General features: G+C 42.0%; 1 protein-coding gene across 1 annotated transcript in view; it reads right to left on the bottom strand.

Annotated features, from left to right (window-relative positions):
- LOC310698429 (FK506-binding protein 15-like) overlaps positions 1-12997 on the bottom strand; it is a 268796-nt gene that overhangs the window by 43718 nt on the left and 212081 nt on the right. The gene's annotated exons all lie outside the window — the stretch shown is intronic.

Below are 12997 nucleotides of genomic sequence, written 5' to 3'. Positions count from 1 at the left end.
AACTTCGCCCATCTGACGGCGCCCATCACTGACTGTCTCAGCAGTAAAAAGAAGTTTGTATGGACGGCGGAGGCGGAGCGAGCGTTTGAGGAACTGAAAAGGGCCTTCGCCTCTGAAGAACAACTTCTGCATGTGGATTTACGAAAGAAGCTAAGGGTTGAAACAGACGCATCTGACAGAGCCATAGGGGCGGTGCTTCTTCTGCAGCCGGGGAAGGAGGAGTCAGAGTGGCGTCCGTGTGCCTTCTTCTCGCGGAAGCTGAACAAATCCGAGAGGAACTACACGGTGTACGACCGAGAACTGCTTGCTATTCATGAGGCGTTCCGGAGATGGAGGCATCTGCTAGTTGGTGCACAACATAAAGTGCAAGTGTGCACGGACCATAAAAATCTAGAGTACTGGAGAACGGCGCGAGTGCTCAACCAAAGGCAGTTGAGATGGGCCCAAGAGTTCTCCAAATTTAACTTTGAGATTTGTTATGTGCCAGGCCCAGAGAATGTTAGGGCGGACGCTCTCTCACGCAAACCTGAATATTTGGAGGGGGAGGGAGCACCCGAAGAAACCCATATCATTCCAGAGGACCGCTGGGTGTGTGGGGCGACTTTGGTGGGGCAAAGGGAATTGGTAGAGGGTACGGTGCAGGATGCATACGCCCAGGGGAAACTCAGGGATCTCAGAGGGGAGGAAGACAAATCCGGTGGTTTTGAGGAGAGAAATGGGGCATTGTATTATAAGGGAGCGTTATATATACCTGAAGGGGAATTGAGGGAGAAGGTACTCAAGCAGCTGCACGATAGCCCCACAGCAGGGCACTTTGGGCAACACAAAACCATGTGGCTGGTTACCAGGGAATTTTGGTGGCCCAAGGTCAGGGAAGATGTGCGGGAGTATGTGAGAGGGTGTGAACAATGCCAAAGAGCCAAGGGGGAGAGGCAGGCGCCGGCTGGTTTATTAGAACCACTGCCCACACCTGAGAGACCGTGGGAAGCAGTGGCAATAGATTTCATGACTGATCTGCCAAGGTCTAGAGGGAAAACAGCCATCATGGTTGTAGTAGACCTGTTAACTAAAATGGCCCACTTCATAGCCTGCTCACATGCGGTTACAGCAGAAGAAACCGCCAAATTGTTTGTAGAGAATGTGTTTAGGTTGCATGGCGCCCCCTTGAGGGTGGTTTCAGACCGAGGGAAACAATTTACTTCCAGGTTCTGGAGGAAGCTCATGAGCTTACTGCATGTAGAGGTTAATTTCTCGACGGCCCGTCATCCTGAAACCAACGGGCAGGCGGAAAGAGCAAATGGGGTTCTCCAACAATATTTGAGGTGTTATGTTAATGACAGAGAGAATGACTGGGTGGAGAAGTTGGCGTTGGCAGAATTTGCCTACAACAATGCAGAGAACGTGTCCACGGGGATGAGCCCCTTTTTGGCTAATCACGGGTGCCATCCCAGAGCCTTCCCAGGGGGGGAGGGGGAGAACTGGAGCGTTCCAGCTGCAGAACAGTTCGTGGAAGAAATGGAAGCGATCCATCGCCAGCTCCAACTCAATTTAAACAGGGCTAAGGAGGAATATAAGAGGCAGGCAGACAAAAACCGAAGGGAAGGTGAAAGCATCAGGGTGGGGGACCAGGTGTGGCTGTCAACCCAAGGGTTGCCATTCAAAGGAGGTTGTAAGAAATTAAGACCCAAAAGGCTGGGTCCGTTTGAAGTCATACAGCAGGTCAATCCAGTGGCTTTCAGGCTCCGGTTACCGAACCACATGAAGCTGCACCCAGTTTTTCACAGGTCGTTGCTGTCACCGTATAGAGGAGACAGTGAGGGGAGGGTCACTAGGGGACCAGCAATGGAGGAGAAGGAACACAGCTACCATGTAGCGGAGATCCTCGATTCCAGGTGGAAGGGAGATCAAGTAGAGTATTTGGTAATGTGGGAAGGGGAACCGGAGTCGGAAAACACCTGGGTTAGGGCAGAGGATGTCAATGACGAGGTTTTAATAGAGACTTTTCATCAGAGGTTCCCACGTAAACCTCAGCCTGTAGCGAGGTTCCGAAGGGAATACTTTGCCACCACCGACGAGGAAGAGGAGTTGGAGGGGTTCCCAGATTCTGAAGAGGAGGAGGATTCAGCTGGCCAGGACGACGATCGATGGAGAGAATTGTTCGAGACGTCAGAAGATGAGGAAGATTCGTTTCGGGGTTTTAGCCCTTCACCTCCCAGGGGGGAGGAATTGGGAGGGGGTGAGGGGGGCCCTGGAGGGGAGGTGGATGTCAGGGAACTGCCATCAGAGCATCAGGTGGTGGAGGGACTCAGGCAGGATGAAAGAGACTCAACTGCTGAAGCAGGGACCAGCAGGGGGAGGAGTGGGTCTCTGAGGGAATGCGAGCAGGAGGGAGGGCTCAGGGAGGCTTCCAGCGAGAACAGTGGGGAGGTATCGGAGTCTCCCATAGGGAGACCCACACCTCGCAGGAAACTGTCACGCCGTGAGTCCAGGAGACGCGTTTCCGTTAAGGAACTTCTTTGCTGGAAACGCTTCCGCAGACAGCCACTGTCGGACTCTACTAGTGACTAGAGCAGACATGTCTGAGGAGCTCCGTCACACACGGAGGTTTGTGGGGTCGCACAAACTCTGAGGGAGCACGTTTTCACGCACAAGCAGCTAATCAAACCCTCACAGCCACAGAAAGAAATTGATGTAGACCGATTTTTGAAAATAAATGGATTACAAAAAATCTCTCAAGAAAATAAATTAATGCTGAACTATAAAATAACTGAACAGGAGGTAGAAGGTGCCATTCAGAATATGCAATTAGGTAAATCTCCAGGACCGGATGGACTGACTTCTAGATACTACAGATCTTTAAGAGAATGGTTAGTACAACCTTTAAAGGAAGTCTGTAATGAAATAATGGATGGGAAAAGGGCACCAGAGTCGTGGAAAGAAGCATATATTACACTTATACCGAAAACAGAGACTGAAAAGACGCAGCTTAAGAACTACCGCCCCATATCACTGCTTAATGTGGATTATAAAATCTTTGCAGACATTCTGGCTAAAAGACTAAAAAAAGTGTTAATGGAAGAGATTCATAAAGATCAAGCAGGCTTTCTCCCGGGTAGACACTTGTCTGATAATATGAGAAACATAATCAATATTTTAGAAAAATTACAAGTGAATATTAATACCAAGGCAGTTCTGATATTTGTGGACGCAGAGAAAGCTTTTGACAACATTTCTTGGAGTTTTATGAAGAAGAATCTACAGGGGATGGGGGTAGGTCAAGGCTTTGGAAATGGTATAAGTGCAATTTATTCAGAACAAAAGGCTAAATTAATTGTGAATAACGTGGTGACAGAGGAATTTAAGATAGAAAGGGTTGCCCAATCTCCCCACTGCTTTTTATATCTGTCCTGGTGGTCCTGTTGAATATGATTAGAAGGGACCAATTGGTTAAAGGTATACAAGTCGGAGCCAAACAGTACAAATTGAGAGCATTTGCAGATGACTTAGTATTGACGTTACAGGAGCCAGAATCTAGTACTAAAAGAGTTTTGGAACTGATTCAAGAATTTGGTCAGGTTGCAGGATTTAAACAAAATAAGTTAAAAACAAAGGTCTTAGAGAAAAATTTAACAGGACTTCCGGGGGCGACGCGAACGACAATGGCGGTCTCCTTCTTGCTGTGAAGGGGAAGCTCCACAGAAACGGGTCGTCCGCTACGACGAAGCGGAAACCCATATCAGAAAACCACAGGCAGAGTTAGCCTGTGGCCGTGGGACTCGGCGGGCACCATTAGCGCCCCCCAAAACGTTGAAGGAACCCCGTAAGGGGATCCGGAGCGTGAAGGGGCTGGCGCGGTGCTGTGAGTCGATCGCTCTTTCTGTGGAGTGAAGCCGCAAAGCTGCTGTCGGTGAGCGCTGACCCTTTTCCTGGAACAATTCGGCTAAAGAACGCAACAACCCGTGAGTAAGGGGAAAAGACCGATCTGGGGGACCAACTTTAAATTGAGAATTCGGCTAAAACGGGAGACGCAACCAGGAAGTCCGTCTCCCGGTACTGTTTAAAAGATTCAAAGGAAAGATTCTAAACTTTCTAACGCCTTTGAAGTCGTACTTAAAAAGGAACTAATCCGAGCATCAATCAAATTGGATTTGGTTTTGGCACTATTTGATTTTATTTCCCGATCTTTGGACGCTATTGTACCTCTTTCTTATTGGATTTATAAATTTCTTCAAGAAACCCAGGCAGTCGGGCTGCCAGACTGTCAAAACTGTCAGTTTGTGGATTTGGATAACTGGATTGTTACATTGGACTGTTACTTGTTCTGCTGAACTGATACATTGTTTCATGGAACCTGGCACTTTCTGAGACATTGTAAGTAACTTAAGGAGAACTCTGCTAAGATTTAAAGTGCTGAAGGACTTTTGGGACTTAGAAGCTGTTGGTCACTGTTATTTAGGGATTTTGGAGAGTGTAAGAAACTTTTATAAGAACAATAACTTTGATCTCCTCCCTAATTCATCTAAACTCCCTCTAGAGGAATTGTGGGTTATAACTGCTGGGGAACTGCTATTCTTCCTTTTTTTTTGTTTATCTCTTGGCTTGTGGATTCCCATGGGAATAGCTCACTGACTGACCTTGACACGTAGACAGAACTGGGATGAGTGGAACTGGGAGAACAAGATCAGCTAAAACTAAGACACAACAAACTACTGTAATTTCACATCTGCGCAGATCATCGGTTCCCATTGTACTGGCACAAGAGGAAGAATCAGAGCAGGCCAGGACAGAAGGAATGGCTGCAGGAGGGGACTCAGTACTTGATAAAATTTTTGAAAAATTGGAAGGCCTGAGTAGACAAGTATCTGAACAATCATCTAAAATTGATCAAAATACAGCTAGTGTTGACAACCTGACTAAACAAGTGGCTTTAAATGCACAATCAATTGGGAAGTTGTTTGAAGCTACTACAGAAAATCGCAAAATAGCTGAGGAGGCTAAACAGAAAGCAGAAGCTGTACAAGAGGAAGTTAAACCTATGCGCAAGCAGATAGGTGAACAGCAGGCCTCTCTGTCTATGATTGAATTACGAAGTAAGGAGAATAATTTGAGATTGAGGTCAATTCCTGAGCTTGAAAAAGGGGATTTAATTGATTACTTGACAAAAGAATTTACAAAATTTTGGCCTTTGGAAGAAGACAAAGATTTTATTATTGTAAGTGCATTCAGACTGGGAAAAGTTGTGAAAAAGGGCAAGCCTAGAGACTGTTTGATTTCTCTGAGAACGAAGGAGGAAGGAGATAAGATACTGAGTGCTCACTTTCAAAAATCACTTGAAATTCAATATTTGAGAGTGGAAATCTATAAAGATATCCCGAAACATCTATTGGAGCTCAGATCTTGCTACGCAGATCTTGTTAAACTGTTGAGAAGCAACTCAATTGTTTTTAGGTGGGAGTTTCCCCAGGGACTATCCTTTAATTTTAGAGGGAAGAAAGTGAAAATTAAAACAGCTGAAGACAAGGAAAAATTTTTGAGTGATCATGGAGAAGACCTTCAGAAAGGGACTGTAGAACTGGGAGCCTTGGGTTCTGGACTACCAGGATTGTTACCTGCACCCTTGGGGCCTAAAGACCAGGAGAAAGAGACACCACCACAAAAGGGAGAATAGAAACGTCCAGGATGTCTGCAGCTTATAAGTTGGAACATTAACGGCTGTAATTCCCCGGAAAAAAGGAAGAGGATCTTTCATTTATTAAAAAAGGAACAATTAGATATTATCTGCTTGCAGGAAACACATGTGATCAGGCTCCACAGAAAAGTGTTAATCAACAAGAGACTAGGCCAAGAATTTATTTCATCGGACCGAGTGAAGAAAAGAGGAGTTGTGATATATGCAAAGGAGAGCCTGTCACCAAAATTTCTTTTTAAAGACGAGCAAGGAAGAATTTTGGCAATTGAAGTGCAAATACAAGGGGGAAAATTCTTAATTTGGGAATCTATGCACCGAATGAGGGGAAATCGGAATTTTACAAGAAGCTGCATGAGACAATGTTGGACTACATGGACTATAACAACATCATTATGATGGGTGATATGAATGGGGTGGTATCTACGAACATGGATAAAGTACAGAACCAAACTATGACAAAAGAGGGCAGACTACCAAAAACTTTTTTTGAACTAACTGACAATATGGACTTGGTTGACATCTGGAGGACAAAGAACCCCCTGGAAAGAGAGGGGACATTCTTCTCTGAAGCCAAAATGACATGGACAAGAATCGACCAAATATGGATAACTAGAGGACTGGCACCTAAGACTAGAAAAGTGGAAATCTGCCCAAAAACCTGCTCCGACCATAACACAGTAAAGATGGAAATGAGACTAACTACAACCGGCTTCTTTAGATGGAAGATGAACGACACCTTATTTAGAGACCAGGAGATTGTTAAAAAGGCCCATAAGACTCTGAGTGATTATTTTGAAATAAATTTGAAAACCACAGTGGAAAAAAGAGTAATCTGGGATGCAAGTAAGGCGGTTATGAGGGGGTTTCTGATACAACAGAATACAATAAAGAAAAGAGCTCAGAATGAGAAAAAAGATAAGATCTTGGATAAAATAAAAGAAGGTGAGAAAAAGTTAAGACTGAAACCAAAGTCACAGGAGATTCTGAGAGAAATTAAACTCTATCAAGCACAATATTCAAAATTGATAAATCAGGAAGTTGAATGGAAAATCAAACAAATGAAACAAAGGACTTTTGAATCGGCAAATAAATGTGGAAAACTGGTAGCTTGGCAGTTGAAAAAGAGACAAAAATTGAATACGGTTACTAACCTAGAAGTTGAAGGGAGAAACATTCAGAACCCTGTGGAGATTAGAAAATGCTTCCAGAGATATTTTAAACAACTTTATACCCAAGGGCCGCAAAAAGAGATTGAGATAGACCATTTTTTACGAAACAATGGATTACCAAAACTATCTCAAGAAAATAAGACAACATTGAACTATAAAATAACAGAACAAGAGATTGAAGGTGCCATTCAGAATATGCAATTGGGCAAATCTCCAGGGCCGGATGGGCTTACCTCTAAGTATTATAAGACTTTGAAAGACCATCTGATTCAACCATTAAAGGAGGTTTGCAATGAGATTAGGGGGGGGGAAGGCACCGGAGTCGTGGAAAGAAGCTTTCATCGCATTGATACCTAAATCTGAAACTGAAAAGACACAACTTAAGAACTACCGTCCCATTTCCCTGTTAAATGTGGATTACAAAATTTTTGCAGATATTTTGGCAAAAAGACTAAAAAGAGTGTTAAATGAAGTGATTCACAAGGACCAGGCAGGCTTTCTCCGAGGTAGACATTTGTCTGACAATACAAGGAACATTATTGATATTTTGGAACTTTTGCAAATGAACACCAATACAAAAGCAGTATTGATTTTTATTGATGCGGAGAAGGCCTTTGACAACATTTCATGGAAATTTATGAAGGAAAATCTTAGAGGGATGGGAGTGGGACGGGGGTTTGAAAACGGTATAGAAGCAATTTATTCAGAACAAAAGGCAAAACTGATAGTTAATAATGTGGTGACAGAAGAGTTTAAGATTGAGAAAGGAACACGACAGGGTTGCTCATCTCCCCACTGCTATTTATCTCGGTCCTGGAGGTGCTCCTGAGCATGATCAGAGGGGACCGGTTGGTTGAAGGAATTCAGGTCGGAGCTAAACAGTATAAACTTAAAGCTTTTGCAGATGATCTAGTTTTGACATTACAGGAGCCAGAATTTAGTACGAAAAGGGTGTTAGAACTGATTCAAGAATTTGGTCGGGTGGCGGGATTTAAATTAAATAAGCAGAAAACTAAGGTTTTGGAAAAAAACTTGACAATTGCAGGAAAAGAAAGGTTTCAGAAGGAGACAGACCTAAATGTGGTTAAAAAGGTGAAATATCTAGGGGTCAATATGACAGCTAAAAATCTGAATCTATTTAAAGATAACTATGAAAAATGTTGGTCAGAAATTAAAAAGGACCTAGAAATTTGGTCAAAATTGAAGCTTTTCTTGTTGGGTCGAATTGCTGCTATAAAGATGAATGTATTGCCAAAAATGTTATTTCTGTTTCAGACTTTGCAGATTGTGGATAAGATGGAGTGTTTCAAGAGGTGGCAGAGAGATATCTCCAGGTTTGTCTGGCAGCGCAAAAAGCCCAGAATAAAATTTAAAATATTAACTGATGCTAAAGAAAGAGGGGGGGGGGGTTTGCCCTGCCAGACATGAAATTGTACTATGAATCAGCAGCTTTCTGCTGGATGAAAGATTGGCTACTTCTGGAGAACACTGACGTTTTGGATTTGGAAGGGTTTAACAATGTATTTGGGTGGCATGCATATTTGTGGTACGACAAGGTTAAAGCTCACAAAGCTTTCAAAAACCATATTGTCAGGAAGGCAGTGTTTAATGTCTGGATAAGATACAAAGATTTGTTAGAAAGTAAGACCCCAAGGTGGCTGTCACCAATGGAAGCTAAGGCTCAGAAAAGACTCAATATGGAGGCCAATTGGCCAAAATATTGGGAAATAGTAGAAAAAGATGGAGACATATGGAGATTGCAGAGTTTTGAGAAATTAAAGGATAAAGTGCAAGACTGGCTACATTATGCTCAGATCAGGGAGGCTTTTAATATGGACAAAAAAAAAACAGGTTTCCAGGTGGAAAAATCGAAACTAGAAACAGAACTGTTAGAACCAAAAACTAAGATACTTTCAAAAATGTATAACTTGCTGTTAAAATGGAACACTCAGGATGAAACGGTTAAATCAGCTATGATAAAATGGGCGCAAGACATTGGTTACAACATTATGTTTGCTGACTGGGAACGGTTATGGACCACCGGTGTGAAATTCACGGCATGTAATGCCTTGAAAGAAAATATTATGAAAATGATATATAGGTGGTACATGACCCCAGTCAAGCTTGCAAAAATATACCATCTGCCAGACAATAACTGTTGGAAATGTAAAGAAACTGAAGGAACATTCTTCTACCTTTGGTGACGTGCCCAAGGGTTAAGGCTTTCTGGGAAATGATCTATAATGAGCTAAAAAAGGTATTTAAATATACCTTCCTTAAGAAACCAGAGGCCTTCCTTTTGGGCATTGTCGGCCAAATGGTGCCAAAGAAGGACCAAACTTTTTTTTTGTATGCGACAACAGCAGCAAGAATACTCATCGCAAAGCACTGGAAGAATGGCAGACGCAACTGATAGACTATATGGAACTGGCAGAAATGACTGGCCGAATTTGAGACCTGGGAGAAGAGACAGTGGAAGAGGACTGGAAGAAATCCAAGGATTATTTGCAAAAGTATTGTAAATTGTATGAATGTTAGAATGATGCAGGATATAAAGAAAATATGGCATTAGTAACCTAGCGGAAAGGAGTATGAAAATAACTGAACTATATGAACAAAGATGAAATTTGAACAATATTATGTCAAGCTAAAATATCTAAACACTTGACAACAAAGGGTAAAATTGGAGACATAATAGTTGAAATGTACAATTTATAACAAATTTTGAGAGAAGGTGATGTATTGCTGAACATGATTTGCTAATCAGGAACACAGAAAAGGGAAACGTGAGGGAGTCATGAAAGAGGGTTATGGAAATAATATTTAAGAAATTGAATTGTTTTCTTTCTTATGTCTTTTTATGTCTTTTTTGCTTGCTTTTTTGTATGTTTGGTATGTTTTCTTTTGTCTTTTTTTTGGTTTAGGGTGTTTTTCTTTTTTTTTTGGATTGTGAGAGGGAAGTTTGTTGTATTGTTTAAATTGTTTAAAACCCTTAATAAATATTTTATATTAAAAAAAAATTAACAGAGATTGAGAGAGAGAGGTTTCAGAATGAGACAGGCTTAACAGTGGTTAAGAAAGTGAAATACCTGGGGATTATCATGACAGCTAAAAATGGGAATTTATTTAAAGACAATTATGAAAAATGCTGGACTGAAGTGAAAAAAGATCTAGAAATCTGGTCAAATTTGAAGCTTTCACTGCTAGGCCGTATTGCTGCGATTAAAATGAATGTATTGCCTAGAATGTTATTTCTGTTTCAAACATTGCAAATTTTGGATAAAATGGATTGCTTCAAGAAGTGGCAGAGAGATATTTCTAGATTTGTCTGGCAGGGCAAGAAGCCTAGAATAAAATTTAAAATACTAACGGATGCAAAGGAAAGAGGTGGATTTACCCTGCCAGACCTTAAACTTTATTATGAATCAGCAGCTTTTTGCTGGCTGAAAGAATGGCTGCTTCTTGAAAACACAGACATTTTGGATTTAGAAGGCTTTAATAATGTATTTGGATGGCATGCATATTTATGGTATGATAAGGTCAAAGCACATAAAGCATTTAAAAATCATATTGTCAGGAAAGCATTGTTTAATGTCTGGATAAGATACAAGGACCTACTTCAAAATAAAACCCCAAGGTGGTTGTCACCGATGGAAGCGAAGGCGCAGAAAAAGCTCAATATGGAGGCCAAATGGCCAAAATATTGGGAAATTTGGGAACAAGAGGGAGACAGATTGAAATTGCAGAGTTTTGAAAAACTAAAAAATAAAGTGCGAGATTGGCTTCATTATTATCAGATAATGGAGGCATATAATTTGGACAAGAAAATTGGCTTCCAGGTGGAAAAATCAAAATTGGAGACAGAACTGTTAGAACCCAAAACCAAGATTTTGTCAAAGATGTATAACTTGCTGTTGAAATAGAATACTCAGGATGAAACGGTGAAATCTGCTATGATTAAATGGGCACAAGATGTTGGACATAACATAATGATGGCTGACTGGGAACAGTTATGGACCACAGGTATGAAGTTTACGGCATGTAATGCCTTAAGAGAGAATATTATGAAAATAATATACAGGTGGTACATGACACCAGTCAAGCTTGCAAAAATCTATCATTTGCCCGATAATAAATGTTGGAAATGTAAGGAAACTGAAGGTACATTCTTTCACCTTTGGTGGACATGCCCAAGAATTAAGGCTTTCTGGGAGATGATCTATAATGAAATGAAAAAGGTATTTAAATATACCTTCCGGAAGAAACCAGAGGCCTTTCTCCTGGGCATGGTTGGCCAATTGGTGCCAAAGAAGGATAGAACTTTCTTTATGTATGCTACAACAGCAGCAAGAATACTTCTTGCAAAGTACTGGAAGACACAAGATCTACCCACCCTGGAAGAATGGCAGATGAAGGTGATGGACTACATGGAACTGGCGGAAATGACTGGCAGAATCCGAGACCAGGAAGAAGAGTCGGTGGAAGAAGATTGGAAGAAATTTAAAGACTATTTACAGAAATACTGCAAAATTAATGAATGTTAGAATGATGTCAGAATGAAGTTAAGTGGTTTTAGCAGCAATGTTACAAAGGAGTATGTAAAAATGGTTTGTTAACAGGTGAGAATCCAAAGTTACAATATATTAAGTTAAAGGATTAGGATGAAAACAAAGAGGGAAAGGATTTGCTGAACTAACTAACTAACTGAACTGGAATACAAAAAAGGGAGGTGTGAGGAGGTCAGGGAAACAAGTAAATGAAAGACAAGATATGGAAAGATTGATCTGTTTTTAAGTGTTTTTATTTTTCTGTATTGTGTATTTTTTCCTTTCCCCCCCCCCTTTTTCTTATTTTTGTAACCTTTTTTGAAACTTTAATAAATATCATTTTTTTAAAAAGGAGTGCCCACAAGACCTTTCCTGGGAGGATGCAAGAGCTGTGCTTTTGGAGGCTCCCAAATGCTAAGAATGAGTCTCCCAGGAAACACCCTGAAGAACTGGTCTACTGGCAAGGCTATGAGGAGCAGGGGGAGGCTTTTTAGTTAGTTCAGGAAAAAGCATGCACGACAAAGGTGCATAAAATGGAGAGCAGAAAAGATTTCCCCAGAAAATTCGGGACAGACAAAAGAAAGGACATCTTCACACAGCAGAGCTCTCTCCCACAAGATAAAATGAAGGCCAAACAGTTAGATGGCTTTAGCAGCGGCTTAGACAAAACAATGGGGCAGGAAAAGCTATACACAGCCAGCAGCCACAAGGGCTAGGGTCTCCCTCCACTGTTGGAGACAGCATGCTGTTCCTGGGAATTGCAAGTAATCCAGTGGTGGCATGTGCTAGAGAGAAAAGTGGCGACAAGGAGAGGAGAGTTAACACCACCAGAAGCAAGAACAGCAAGAGGGGAGAAAGTTTTATCAAAAGAGGCAATGGCATTCTGGGTTAAGAGCACTCTGCTTATTCTGTGGTCCAAGGGCTGATTATATCACTGAAAATCCCAGCGGCCTCAGGGTAAGATGCATGGAAGATCCCTTAATGGCAGGGTTTGCACGCTGATGCCCAAGCAAGAACAAGCCACAGCAAACCTGGACTTGCATGCTCTCCCCTTACATCTCCTCCTCTCATGCGGCCAGGAACCCTGACACTTATGCCCAGCCATGGTTTGCTGTGTTGCCTGGGACAACGAGCTGCAGCTAACATCAACTATGGGTAATATCAAACACACCAACTTCAAATGTTTGTTTCTATAAGCTAACTTCAGAAACTAATTCTGCTTAACATTAATGGCTGTTCTCAGTCCAGACAACAGAGGAAGCAGCAGTTACCTAGAAGTGGAAACTCTCACACCCTTCTTCTTGGCTGCATAGGAGGAAGTGAGGGGGAGATTCATTGTGCTTGCTCACATCATGCCAACCTGAGGTGCTTTTCAAAGGATTACCTGAAGCTTATGAATCTTTTACCTGTATGTGCATGTATACCTAGCTAATCGTTTGTTCTATTTTGTTGTTGCTGCTGCTCAGAAATGTAACTTCTTTCTGGCCTGCAGGCAAAGGGGAATTGTGACCTGCACTAGCGATTGTGAACTCCTGGGATAGCACATGCCCTCCCCACAGCCTCAGTCACTTGGCCTTCCTGTTGTGGCTGTC

This window comes from Podarcis liolepis, assembly GCF_965112155.1.
Source record: "Podarcis liolepis genome assembly, chromosome: Z".
Taxonomy (NCBI): Eukaryota; Metazoa; Chordata; class Lepidosauria; order Squamata; family Lacertidae; genus Podarcis; species Podarcis liolepis.
Note: the sequence above shows the minus strand (reverse complement) of the source record. Positions and strands in the feature narration are given on the sequence as shown.